This window comes from Mycteria americana, chromosome 12, assembly GCF_035582795.1.
Source record: "Mycteria americana isolate JAX WOST 10 ecotype Jacksonville Zoo and Gardens chromosome 12, USCA_MyAme_1.0, whole genome shotgun sequence".
Lineage (NCBI taxonomy): Eukaryota > Metazoa > Chordata > Aves > Ciconiiformes > Ciconiidae > Mycteria > Mycteria americana.
This window is the reverse complement of record NC_134376.1, coordinates 162368-172944: the sequence shown is the minus strand read 5'-3', so window position 1 is coordinate 172944 and position 10577 is coordinate 162368. Positions and strand designations below refer to the sequence as shown.

General features: G+C 51.0%; 1 long non-coding RNA gene across 3 annotated transcripts; it reads left to right on the top strand.

Moving 5' to 3' along the window:
- The first annotated feature begins 3762 nt into the window (after positions 1 to 3762).
- Positions 3763 to 8329, top strand: LOC142416050 (uncharacterized). Of its 3 annotated transcripts, none has more exons than XR_012777613.1 (3): positions 3763 to 3937; positions 4381 to 4511; positions 8311 to 8329. It is a non-coding gene; the product is annotated as an uncharacterized LOC142416050 (long non-coding RNA). The 3 variants fall into 3 exon arrangements; XR_012777611.1 differs by lacking the exon at positions 8311 to 8329 and adding an exon at positions 8174 to 8299 and having other exon boundaries at positions 3764 to 3937; XR_012777612.1 differs by lacking the exon at positions 8311 to 8329 and adding an exon at positions 8179 to 8194 and having other exon boundaries at positions 3764 to 3937.
- The last annotated feature ends 2248 nt before the right edge of the window (positions 8330 to 10577 follow it).

Genomic DNA, 10577 nt, shown 5'->3' with positions numbered 1-10577 from the left:
GGTTCTGATGAGGGTCCGACCTTGTCCTGCAGCCTCACAGGGTTGTCTCCCTGCAGCAGTGCTGGAAGGAAGGGATGAGACATTTTCCAAGAGCAGCAAGAGCGTTCACTTTTAGGTGAAGAAGGTGTTGAAAATCCTATCCCTTGGTCTTAATAGCGATTTGAAGCGTTGCAGTCACTGTAGCTGTTAAAGCATGCCCTGTATCTCGAGCGGAGCTGTTTCCCTAGAATCCTCCTTCAGCTCAACTGCTCTCCTATCCCTTATTCTTGCTGAATGCCTGTACTTTCTGTTGTGCTGTTTTTTTCCTGTGCTGAAATGGAATTTGGGGCTTTTGTTTGCCAGCAGTCTTGCTGTAAGCGTCTGGCGGTGCTCCCTAGATCCCCCCGGCCAGGTTTCCCTGCGGGTCGTTAGGCATGCTGAGGGTCAGGGGCCAGGCCTGTGCCTGGAGGCTCCTGGCTCTGTCTCCGGGGGGTGCTCCCCAGGTGCGGCAGCGAGGGCTGTCTGGTGGGGAGAGCCCAGGGCCGAGAGGGACCGGGGCCATTTGTTGCCCTGGGGAGCCCGTCGCAGCGCGGGAACGGAGCGGGACCATGGCGGAGCAGAGGCTGAGCAAGAGACGTGGCACCGTCGTCGGGCTCACTCCTCTATGCTGTGGGGCGGCTGCCAGGCTGTGGGACAGGGGCTGGGGGGGCTGCAAGCGTCTGGGGGGCTGCCCCCCCTTATTTTTCTAGCGGAGCTCCCCTTTTTTGGTGGGGCATGTACATATGTAAATGGCTTGATTAAAGTAAGGAGCTGGCAGTTGGGGCAGTTTCCCTTGTTTTGTTTGTCTTTTGGGTGTGACTAAGAAGGGGAAAGGCTGGGGAGTGATGATGTCATTTGGGGCACCCCAGTGTCACTGGGGGGGACGATGATGTGGTAGAGGAGCAGGTTGAGTGGGGGGATGACAAAGGGGGGTGACAGCCCCAAAATGCCTAAAAATTTTTGGGGGAGGGATTAAATAATTAAAAACTGTAAATATGGGTGTGAGGCATTGAAGTAGAGAAAAATCTCACATTTTTATATATACTGAAAACTTATATATATATATAAATAAGTAAAAAGATTTTAAAAGAAACCCCTCTGTCTACTCTATTATATAAAGGATTTTAGAACATGAGAAAATGTAAATAGAGATATATAGGTTTATAAAATAGAAAAATACCTCATATATATGAATTAAAAAAAGGAGTTTAAAATGCATAAAAAGATGATGTATATGAAGAAATTTTAAATGGCAACAAGACAGACAGAGCTCTCCCCAGCTGCAGTACCGACTCTTGTCCACGGGGTAGCAGCAGCGAGCACAAAAAAAAGCGCGGCACCGCGCATGCGCGGCTCCCCAGCTGCAGTACTGACCTTGTTCCACTGAGCGGCAGTAGCGAGCACGGGAAAATGCGCCACTGCGCAAGCGCCGAGCCACAACTGAAGTACCGACCTTTGTCCATGGAGTGGCAGGAGCGAGCACCAAAAAAGCGCCATTGCGCATGCGCGGCTCCACAGCTGCAGTACCGCCTTTTAGTCTCCGGGCGGCAGCAGCGAGCACAACACAAATGCACCACTGCGCATGCGCTGCTAGTAGGTTGCAGTACGGACTTTTGTCCACACACAGGCAGCAGCGAGCTCGCGAAAATGCGCCAACGCGCATGCACGGATCCCCATCTGCAGTACTGACCCTGTTCCACTGAGCGACAGCAGCGAGCACTTGAAAATGCACCGCTGCCCATGTGCAGCTTCCAAGCTGCAGTACCGACTTTTGTCCACACAGCGGCAGCAGCAAGCTCGGGAAAATGCACCACTGCGCATACTCGGCTCCCCAGCTGCAGTACCGACGTTTGGTCGTTGGGAGGGTCCAAAGCCGGAACTGCAGCTCAGGACTGCGCATGCATGTGTGCACATGAGCGTTTCTGTCATCTGGGAGGGAAGTCCTCGCATCCAGCTCTGCTCTCACACGCTGGCGGTCATCAGCAAGTAAAAATTCTGGGCTTGGCTTTGGCATTGTCCTCTAAGGGAAAGCTCTGGGTCTGGAGGTCGGTTGCTTATTTGCTGTGGAGTATTTGTGTTTTTCAGCAATCGTTCCAAATAGAACGGGGTGGCTGGGGCAGGGCAGAGTAAGGGTCTTTGCAGGGACCTGGGAAGTAAAGTCTTGACTGTAGAAAAGCTTAAAGCATTTGCTGTACAGAAGGTTTCTCTGTACCCACTACATCCATTGCTTATTAGCAGTGACTGATGTTTGTAGGAGTACCGTGTGGAAGTGTGAACTTTCATTAGTGCACTAAAACTGCTTTGGTTCTGTGTAGAAAGCAGAAGAACTACAAAACAACACCCCCCACCCCCCCCCCTTTCTTTTTTTGTTAAACATACCATATTTGCGGGGCCTTAGCTTTCTATTGCCAGACTGGCAAAGCTTCACAAGCTCTGTTCCCCCATAGTCACCAAAAGTCTCCAATAGTTGCCAGGATGGTGAGTTAGTTTAGGGCTTCTAGCCCTCCATTCCACCATTGTTTTAGACAGATCCTGCATTCCGCTCAGTTAAAGGCTCACGAGAATTACTTAACATTTGCATTTGGAAGTCATGCTTCAAACAATGAATTTTCAACAAAATTTTTGACACTAGTCAATGAACTCCTGTAATACTGCAGCAAAATGACATTTTTAGTGGTTGTTGAATCTCAGAGTGATAACATAGGCATCCCTGTTTGAGCCCTTACCGCAACCATTGCAATGTTTGTTTACACCCTGCTCGGTTCTTTTGTAAAGGTGTGTAGCTATGGGAGGTGCGTTATTCCCAAGGTGCTACGGCGCCGATGCTCTGGCTCTTGGCAGGAATGGGCAAAGCGGAAGGCTCTGTGGCTAGGGGAGAATGGCGTGGACGTGCTACTGCTCTCTCTGTTGCACCAGAATTTCGACGGCTGGGTTGGGCTGCTAAATCAATGGAACGACTGGAAGAAATGTCAGAAAAGTGAGTACTCTCCTATCTTTACCTTTTAAAGTCGTTGTCTTTCTACAGACCCCTGTCCATGGCTTAGCTATTTGATTGGCGTGAAACAGACCCAGAATTTTGCTTTAAGTGGTGTTCTGATTCGCTGAAATTCCCCGTAGGTAGAGAGCAAGAATTACAAATGTTGCTTGGTGGTTGAAGTTCTCGGGGGTTTCTGTGAAAGCTAACTTGCCAGAACGTGTAGGAAGCAGCCTGAATTCCAGTAGAGGTACTGCATAAAAGGTCCTTTTCTTGACAGGAAAAGAGCTTCACGAAACGTCGGCACTGTTTGCCGTAGGGCCTCCGACATACTTGTTCAGTCATCGTGGGCTTTGTGCCGTTCCCGCAGGCACAATCTTGAACGAATTTTGTACGGCAGCTGGTATCTTAGCTGACTTTCTATCTCGCGCTTGGTTGCTTGTACCTGCTCAAAACTTACTGTAGTGTCAAATGAACCCACAGGAAAATGTCCTCAACTCGTGCTGGTAGGGCAAGCCCGCTGTAGTTGATAAAATCGGAAAATAGCACCACGTTTTGAAAAATTTGCCTTGCGAGGACGAGGGCTGTCTCCTGGTAGGCAGCTGAATTCTGTGACTGATTCCACCGGTCCGCTCTGGCACTTGAAGGAGGCAGTCCCTAAGCCAACGCAATCTAAAATGGGGGTCGTTTGGGTTTTTTTAATCATTTCTTAGGGATATGAGGCTTGCGTGGGTGTTTAGCTTGCCCTGTTCTTTCTGTTCCTAATTCTGAACGCACTGACTGGCATAAAAGAACGGTCGTGTTGTAGTCTGACGGTGTCGTCTACCAGGAGCTGGTGGAAGGTCAGGGCTTACGTAAAACTGATAAGGAGGATTGAGTCTGGAAAGTGGAACGTCTAAACAAGAATTACTGTCCTTGGGAGAGAAGCACATCCTGAAGAAATAGGTAAGCTAATTGAAATGTTTTGGGAACCGTCCGAAACAACTAGTAGGAGTGTGATAAGAAGCACCCTCCCGCAAACTATCCTCCTTATAATACTAAAAGTCACACCCCTCGAGCTGGAGACACCAGCCCAAGCAGAGAGCCCTCGCCTCTGAGCGTGCGCAGCATGTTAAAGTAGCGCTGTAGCTTGAAGTAGCTTGAAAGAAGAGAAATGCACACCAATAGAAAACTGCTTTGTGTAATTACCTATGCATATATGCATAGCTAGACTGTATCAATACTGTACTTGTAGGAGCGAACTTTGTGCTAGCTTTGTGGAGCTACCACCTAGCGCCCATCTCTGCGCAGACATGCCATAAAAACACCTCTGCCCTGTGTGTATATTGGCGTCCCGCACACCGGGTAAACGACCTCACGCCTGTGGGATAACAGTTTTGACACCCCAGATGGGACCGAGCTGACAGCCTCGCCCGGTTCGTCTTGCCGCGTCCGACGGGGAGAAGAGGCCTGAGCGGACTCCAGCGCGCACCGACCGGTTGACTGGGGACTCCTTCAGCTCCTCTCCTGCGGTCGGGCGGTAAGTGACAAAACGGTGCAATGCTCCTGAAAAGAGGTGTTTTTTGGGGATAGGAGAAAAGGGGGTAGGGGCAAGATGTCTCGGGAAGCAGGCAGCCTGTGTTCTGTTCTGGGCTCTGCATAAGACGCACCAGGAAAGACAGGTGGCAGTAGCATAGTTCTGTTTGTTTCTCCACGCTGTCCCGTTCTGAGTAACGAAGGGAGACGTCCCTCGTTCTGGTTTGTATAGGAATACTGGGTTTTTCGGTACCGGGATGGGTGCTGCTGCTTCCCAGGAGGCACCCCTTTGCTCTCCTCTAGGATGCATCCTGAAGCATTGCAATAAATTTGGGGGAGATGCCATGACTAAAAATCAGCTAAAACGATATTGTAATCAACGGTGGCCACAATATCCATGGGAAGATGGTGCAAAATGGCCCGAGAATTGGATCCTTGAAATATAACACTATATCGGAATTAATGTTGTGTTGTCGGGGAACTGAAAAATGGGATGAAATGCCTTCTGTGGATATGTTTTTCTTCGTTAAGGCGCGATTGGGATATTAGGAAGAAAGGTGGTTTAGTGGATTCTAAACATCAGATTGGAATATATGTGTTAAAAGAGAAAAAGGGAAAACCACGTTGTATTGAATGGGAAAATTCAGAAGAGGATATTCAGCTGTTGGTAGCTCCCCCCAAACAGCCCAAATCTGATAGCTCAAGTGGTGATGGAGTTGTGAGTGCTATCTCTAAAAGAACAAGGGGACAGAAACCCATAGTTTGAGCTCCCCTCAGACAGGCTGTAGGGCCTGAAGGAGCACCGGTATCCGTACACGTACCTTTTACTGCTTCTGATTTATTAAACTGCAAACAGGCAGTCGGATCCTATCGAAACAATCCGGAAGGAACGTATAGTACTGTTAATCACGACTCCTAGTCCTAACTGGGGAGATGTACAGGCTCTCCTAGAACATTTGTTTACCGCTGAGGAGAGGAGAACAATTTTAGAGAAGGCTAGAGAGGGACTGATCCAACAAGGCGGGGGGGTGCCTAATACAGAATCACAGAATCACAGAATCATATAGGTTGGAAAAGACCTTCAAGATCATCGAGTCCAACCATAAACCTAACACTGCCAAAACCACCACTACACCATGTCTCTAAGCACCTCATCCAAACGTCCTTTAAATACCTCCAGGGATGGCGACTCAACCACTTCCCTGGGCAGCCTGTTCCAATGCTTGATAACCCTCTCGGTGAAGAAAAATTTCCTAATATCCAGTCTAAACCTCCCCTGGCGCAACTTGAGGCCATTTCCTCTTGTCCTATCGCTTGTTACCTGGGAGAAGAGGCCGACCCCCACCTCTCTACAACCTCCTTTCAGGTAGTTGAAGAGAGCGATAAGGTCTCCCCTCAGCCTCCTTTTCTCCAGGCTAAACAGTCCCAGCTCCCTCAGCCGCTCCTCATAAGACTTCTGCTCCAGACCCTTCACCAGCTTCGTTGCCCTTCTCTGCACACGCTCCAGTACCTCAATATCCCTCTTGTAGCGGGGGGCCCAAAACTGAACACAGTATTCGAGGTGCGGCCTCACCAGTGCCGAGTACAGGGGCACGATCACTTCCCTAGTCCTGCTGGCCACGCTATTTTTGATACAAGCCAGGATGCCATTGGCTTTCTTGGCCGCCTGGGCACACTGCTGGCTCATATTCAGGCGGCTGTCAACAAACACCCCCAGGTCCTTCTCTGCCAGGCAGCTTTCCAGCCACTCTTCCCCAAGCCTATAGCGTTGCATGGGGTTGCTGTGGCCCAAGTGCAGGACCTTGCACTTGGCCTTGTTAAACCTCATACAATTGACCTCGGCCCATCGATCCAGCCTGTCCAGGTCCCTCTGCAGAGCCTGCCTACCCTCCAGCAGATCAACACTCCCACACAACTTGGTGTCGTCTGCAAACTTACTGAGAGTACACTCGATCCCTTCGTCCAGATCATTGATAAAGGTGTCAAACAGAACTGGCCCCAACGCCGAGCCCTGGGGAACACCGCTTGTGACCGGCCGCCGACCGGAGTAAACTCCATTCACCACCACTCTTTGGGCCCGGCCGTCCAGCCAGTTCTTTACCCAGCGAAGAGTACACCCGTCCAAGCCATGAGCAGCCAGTTTCTCCAGGAGAATGCTGTGGGAGACCGTGTCAAAGGCTTTACTGAAGTCTAGATAGACAACATCCACAGCCTTTCCCTCATCCACTAGGCGGGTCACCTTGTCATAGAAGGAGATCAGGCTGGTCAAGCAGGACCTGCCTTTCCTGAACCCATGCTGGCTGGGCTTGATCCCTTGGTTATTCTCTACATGCCGTGTGATAGCACTCGGGATGATCTGCTCGATACCGATATGTACCTCCCGAAAGAGGATCCGGAGTGGGATCCAAACACAAGTGTGAGGGATTGGAGAGGGTAAAGGAATATCAGAAGTTAATTTTGTATGGGATTCAACATGGAGTGCAAAAGCCTAAGAATTTATCTAAACTATCTGAAGTAAGGCAGGGGGATAAGGAAACCCCGTCAGCCTTCTATGAGAGATTGTGTGAAGTAGCTCGAAAACGGACAGATCTGGATCCGGAAGATGATAGCAATTCAAAGTTATTTAACACGCTGTTTATTGGTCAAGCAGCAGCAGATATAAGAAAGAGATGACAAAAGGTAGGGGGCGAGGATGGCGTGACAGTCTCACAGTTCTTCTCAATGGCATCTAAGGTACGTAATAATCGGGAGGAAATAGAAGAGAAGGAGAAGCGGGGACGAGTAACGCTGCAAGCTTCTTTGTTGGCTGCCTTGAGGGAAGACCAGGAAAAAGGGAGAGAAAATACAGGAGGTGAATTTTGCGGGCGAGGAAGGGGCTGTAGAAATAATAGTAGAAATCGTTATGACATTCCCCTGGGAATGCATCGGCGTGCAAATTGTAAGCAAGAGGGCCGTTGGAAAAAAATCGTCCATGCCGTCTGAGTAATCGGGAAGGAGAGACAGAAGCAGCCGTTGGAGTCGTGACGGAGATTGGGTTGGACTGAAGGGGGCCGGAGGAATCTATTAAAATTTCCCCAGACGATCCTCTGGTTCCAGTCAAGCTGGGGAATGAAAGAAGAGATTTTTGTATTTTTCATTGATAGTGGAGCCACACATGCTGTGGTAAGTAGTTGTAGGGGACCCTTAAGTAGAACTAAAAGAAGCGTTGTTGGTGCAAGAGGGAAAAAGACTTTAAGGCTGTTTTTACAACCTATGGAATGTTCCATTGGAAATACTAAATTAACTCCTGAATTCCTTTAGATGCCAGAATGCCCCCTACCATTGCTTGGGTGGCATTTACTTGTAAACTGAATGCACGGCTAAGTCCTTCTGAAGACCCTGTTCAGTTGACTCTGTTCAGCCCGCAGGGGACCTCTCCTCTTTGTGGCGGATGCCAGCCTGAACGGGACCTCGCCTGTTTGGGGCACACCGATGGCGGGCGCTGTCGCCAAAAGGCAAAGCAGGGTCATAGCAGAGTTTTCCATTTCTGGGGATGGGCTCAGCCGTCCCCCGCACAAATTTCTCCTATGTAGCAATGGGGATGGCAGCTTTCTTCTGTTTTCTTGAAGAACAAGAGGATGATGGAGCACGTGACAAGAGCACGATCTTTTTCTCTTCCTTTGGCAGTACAGGCACCCAAGGCCAGCCTGCATTCAAGGAACAGCATGGGGATTATCTGTGTCGAGCGTTAGCAGAGGAAGGAAGCTTCTTTTGGAGGCTGAGGTGATGAAGCAGAGTCCTTAATGGTTCTGTTTGATTTTCAGCATGGGTGCGGGGAGGGCCTGGGACATGCAAAACATGGTCCCGGACAGGGGAGTTGTCTATTACATGGGAGGCTGTGAGAGCTATCACGGACACCACTGGACTGGCATCCTGTAAGGATGCTTCCACATGTTTTCTTGTTTAGAGGCCAGCCTCGTCTTTGGGCTGTAAACTAAAGTCTGCCAGGCCGGTGCCAGCTTGGCGGCAGCATCTGCCCATGGCAGCACCAGCTTGGTGGTGGTGTGTGCCCATGCCTGTGCCAGGTTGCTGGCTGTGTCTGGCTTGTGAGGTTTGGGGTACCACCTAGCACCCATTTCTGCACAGACATGAAATAAAAATACCTCTGCCCTGTGTGTATATTGGCGTCCCGCACACCTCGTAAGCGACATCACACTTGTGGGGTAACATTGTGAGAAAAATTAAATTAACAGTCGGGACTGCCACGCTAGTGCCGCGCTTGTGCACTATAGTGTGCTCACCGCTTTATGGGGCCATGGACCCTCCGGCGTGCTCTTGGTGGCGTTGCATTCGCTGTGCCCGGGAGCAGCATGGCGGTGCTCTGGTCCGAGTCCCCAGCGCCGGATGAGGGCTGGGGCCCCTGGTGAGGCAAGCGAGCCCCTTCGGTGGAGAAGGGCTGTCTCCTGGCTGCCTGGGCGTGGCGGGATGGGCAGCTTCCAAGCTTCCAGCACCTCCCCTGAAACCTGTCCCGTAGCTCCAGGCTGCCCCCAAGCCCTGTTGGGAAGGCAGTGAGCTGGTCCTCGAATGCGCTGGACTATCCTTTAATGTGGGTGCCGTTAGCAGCCGTGTGGTAAAGGGGCGGCGTCTCCAGAAGCCCCTGCAGAAGGAGAGGCTTCAGCCAGGGGCGATCTGTGGTAATAACGGTGGCTGCTGCTGCTTCTTTCTCTCCCCCAGAGGCTGCGCTGAGGCCGCGGTTGTCCCTTCCTCCCCTGGGGCTGCCGGGGATGGTACCCGCCTCAGGCTTGCATGGGTTGTCTCTGCCTGACCTCGCTCTACTCGCGGCGTGGGGGCGAAAAGGGACGGGCGGAGCGCTTGGTGGCTGTGGACAGGAGCTGCTGCAGCTGAAGCTGGAGAGGCCAGAGAAGGGTAAAGAAGAAGAAATCGAAGGCCGGCCAGCCAGCAGCTGCCTCCCGCTGCAGGCAAGAGAGAGCCTGCCTCTCTGGGTGAAAAAGGATCCCTCCTCATAGTCTGCAGCAGGCCAGGCTACCAGCGTGCACCACAGGGTCTGTATGCTTAACCAAAAGCGCGGTATGGCCATGTAGTGCATGAGCGAGCGAGGCTATGTGTCTAGGAAGTCTCGTCTTATAAGAGCTGTAAGACACTCATGTATTTTCTTAGGTGGAGGACAGCCAAGCAACCAGAGTTACAGAAGAAGAAGGGAGGAAGGACGGAGAAAGAAGTGTCTGAACTGGCAAATTCTTCCGGCAGCGCTGAGACCGAGAGCTGTGGTGAGTCCTGGGCCCTTGGGGTCCTGTCTCCCCTCTTGTGCACCCCTGCCTCTCCCCTGGCCCCTTCTCTTTTCCACGCTGCAACAAATTTTTTTTTTGCTTCCCTGTATGTCTCCTCTCTATTCTTGCGTCCTGCTCCCTCTCCCTCTTCCCCCCCCCTCCCCCCCCCATCCCCTTGTCTCTGTCCTGCACCAATCGCTGTTTTTTCCTTTTCCATCTCTTTGTTGTGATTTGCATCTCTCTCTCTTTTCCCCACAATTGCTCTGGCCTGTTCCCTGGTGTTCTCTTCCGCTCTGCTCCTGTATGTGCCGCTGTGTCCCTGCCTTCCTAGCTCCTTCTCTTTCTGTCTCTATCCCTTTGTCTTGCTCACTGTCACTGGTTTGTTTCATTCTGTATCTCATGGTCCCTGTCCTCCTTCCTGTTCATCTCTGACTCTCTCTGACCCTTTGTGCTGCTCCCTGGCCCTCCCCCCTCCCCCCCCCCTTCTGGTTTTTCTTATGCCATTGCTTATGGCAATCCTAGAGGCTAAAAGCATGAGTGCTTCTTGGTTTGATTTGGGGTGGGCGTGAGGGTATGGGTTTTTTTCCTTGCTGTATTGGTGTGATGACTATATCATAGAGGAGAGGATGGTTTATTCCTTTTTTTTGCCGTCGGTGGAGTTGAAACCTAAATCTGCGAGTCTGTGGTCTTTGGCCAGTTTTCTTAATATTATAGGTGTGAGAGCGCGCGGGCCCTTTGGTCAGGAGACTGTGTTATTTGTGACAAGTATGTGTTAGCAAAAGTGTGCAACATTGCTTGTGGAC